Genomic DNA, 2916 nt, shown 5'->3' with positions numbered 1-2916 from the left:
TTATTCATCAGTGACCTGGATGCTGATGATACAAAACTGGGAGGACTGGCTGATACATGAGAGAGCTGTGCTGCCATTCAGAGGGACCTCAACAGGCAGGAGAGATGGACAGAGGGGAAGCTCATGGAGTTCAACAAAAGGAAGTGCAGAGTCCTGCACCTAGGGCAAAATAACCAGGCTGACCTGCTGGAAAGCAGATCTGTGGAGAAGGACTTGGGAGTCCTTGTGAACAACAAGCTGACCATGAGGCAGCGATGTGCCCTTGTTGCAAAGAAGGCCAATGGTATCCTGGACTGCATTAGGAAGAGTGTTGCCAGCAGGTCGAGGGAGGGGATCCTTCCCTCTCCTCAGTCCCAGTGAGGCCACACCTGGAGTGCTGTGTCCAATTCTGGGCTCCCCAGTACAAGAGAAATATGAAGGTATGCCTCAATGGAAAATGGGAGAAAAAGGAAGAAAAGGGAAACACAAGATATTTTTCAAAGTGCAGTTTCCTTTAAGGACCACAAAGACTGTGTGGAAGAAGATAGCTGGGTGCACTTTTGACAGCATTAGATATCTTCTCTACATAGAAACATGTTATCTCTGTTTGCAAATGTGAACATGAAACTGGTGAATACTAAATCACATCGCTTGTCCAAAGTCACAAAATAATTTTGCCAATCCCAAAGCTCCAATTACCGAGTTCAGTTCTCAGTTTAGACTACAAAGTCACCCTGCATTTAAAAGTGAATTCAGATGAAAGACTTTGAAATGTTTCTGTGACTGCTTGGTGTGCAACATAGTTTTTTCTTATTGTCCCATTACTGAAATGTTGCTACAATACTTTTAGCTTGGAACTGAAAACACATCAAGAGCCCTGAAACCTTTCTTCTGGGGGGGAAAAAAAAAAAAAAAAGTGTTTCATTTTCTTTTAGGTTATTTGTTTTTTCACTTTGGTAGGCATTCAGCCATTTTTACTATGTCTCTTCTTGCCACCTTAAATTAAATTCATAAAAATGTCAGAATACAAGTGATCAAAATTCTTTCCTCATCTATGGTTCTATGGAGAATTTTTTCCCTAGATGATACTATTTGAGCCTAACTGTTGACAATAAATTTGTTGCTTGTAGAGCTCCAAATGTGTGATGTCTTTTCTTTCATTTTCCTGACTCGATGCTTGTAAATTTTTCCCTTTCTGGGAAAATATTGCCACCCGCAAAGTACTTTTCTCCATTTAGAATAAAGCTCTGTGGTCCCTCCCATGACAGGGTCATCTAAGGTAGAGCTTCAGGATGAAAAGTCAGATGGTATCCATAGTAAGTAGGAAAAAGAATCATATTTGAGAGAAAGCAGTCCATTTCCCTTCCTTGATCTTTGATTTATATTTGTTTTTTAGCAACTGCAATTTGTTGTCATAGCTTAGTAAATTGTTATACTATCAAAAAAACAGCATATGAAGCTCAGCCTACCAGTGTAAGTATAGAATGTAAAAGTAGTAATATGAAAAATTGGTTTAGTATGCACTATTTCATGTTTTACAAGAATCATTTTATTCTGAAAGCAAGACTATAACAATGCTTCCAACATGCATGTTTTTATTGCAAGTCTCATGACATCTGTTGTTTTCCTCAAACCCCAGCTCCTGGAGACATCTCATTACCTGTGATTCTCAGCTTTCATTGAAAAGGGATGCTTTTAGCTCTTGTGATTGCAGAGAAAAACATGAAAATCTGAGCCTTAAAGACTTAAAAATGAGAAGGCAAAGATAAAGGCCAAATAATATTTTTTTAAATTCCACAGTTTCAAAATTAATCTTACAGTCTTTGGGTCTGACTGACAACTCCTGAGTGTTTGAGGTTGGCAATAGGTTTACTATTAAGTCCATAGCTGAAAAACAAAGTTAAATTAATTTCATACCTATTTATAACTATAAGAGACATATTTTAAATCTCTGTTTGTTACTCCAGATTTAACTCCACTACTATTGACTTCAAAGTCTGGGACCCTCCACAAAAGTAGAATTCATAGGTGAGCTGGGGGAACAGGGTATCCATATGCCCATCATAGATTTATACCCTGGGTATTTCTGTGTCTAAGAATATAATATACTGAAACATTAGTAGAATCTTGCACAAGGTTATTTTGATCATTTGAACCTAAACTGTGTTTGCAACACTTATTTTTTTAAATTGGAAAATCCTGTGGTCATATATCATGAAAGGAAAATCCTTTAATTTTCACTGTGTGTGCAGATCTGGTAAGAATGGCAAAGGAATGGGTGTCAAGGGGGATGGATGTAATGGATTCACTAGAAGGATATTTTGAAATATTTTAATTCTTTTTCTGTGAAAAGTGATTAAGTTGATTTGTGTTCATGAGAGGATTTACAAAAAGTAAATATGTTAAAGACCTAATGACCTGTTCCTGCAGGACTTGTTTCTTAATGTGTCTTGAATTATGCGGGTTACTTTCTTAATCCTAAAGTTTTCTGTTCTCCAATAAGAGAACAAAAGCAATACCACATGTCCAAGGTGGTTTGTCACATGGTATGAATGGCAACCAACAAGGAAAACAGAAAAGTGCATAGTTGCAAAGGATAAACATATAGAAATGTACTTGTCTTTAGATATAAATAGTTTGGAAATAACTTCTGAATGGAAAATTCAAAAATTACACTAGTAATTATTACCATAGTGTTATTATCTTCACATTTATTCAACCATATATATTTATATTCTACCAGTTAATATTTAACTCAGCTCATGCTCCTGCCACATTCTGTTTATACTTAGGTATCTAAATCAGATAAAGATTTTGCAAATATGTGGTAAATTCCAGTCATGCAATTCTGACTTTTTTGTGATTTGCTTGAAGAAATCAGCAAGTGAAGCAGATGAATTAAAAAAAGATAAAAGATTTAAAAACAATTACTTGCTA

Source organism: Apteryx mantelli, chromosome 4 (assembly GCF_036417845.1).
Source record: "Apteryx mantelli isolate bAptMan1 chromosome 4, bAptMan1.hap1, whole genome shotgun sequence".
Taxonomy (NCBI): Eukaryota; Metazoa; Chordata; class Aves; order Apterygiformes; family Apterygidae; genus Apteryx; species Apteryx mantelli.
Note: the sequence above shows the minus strand (reverse complement) of the source record.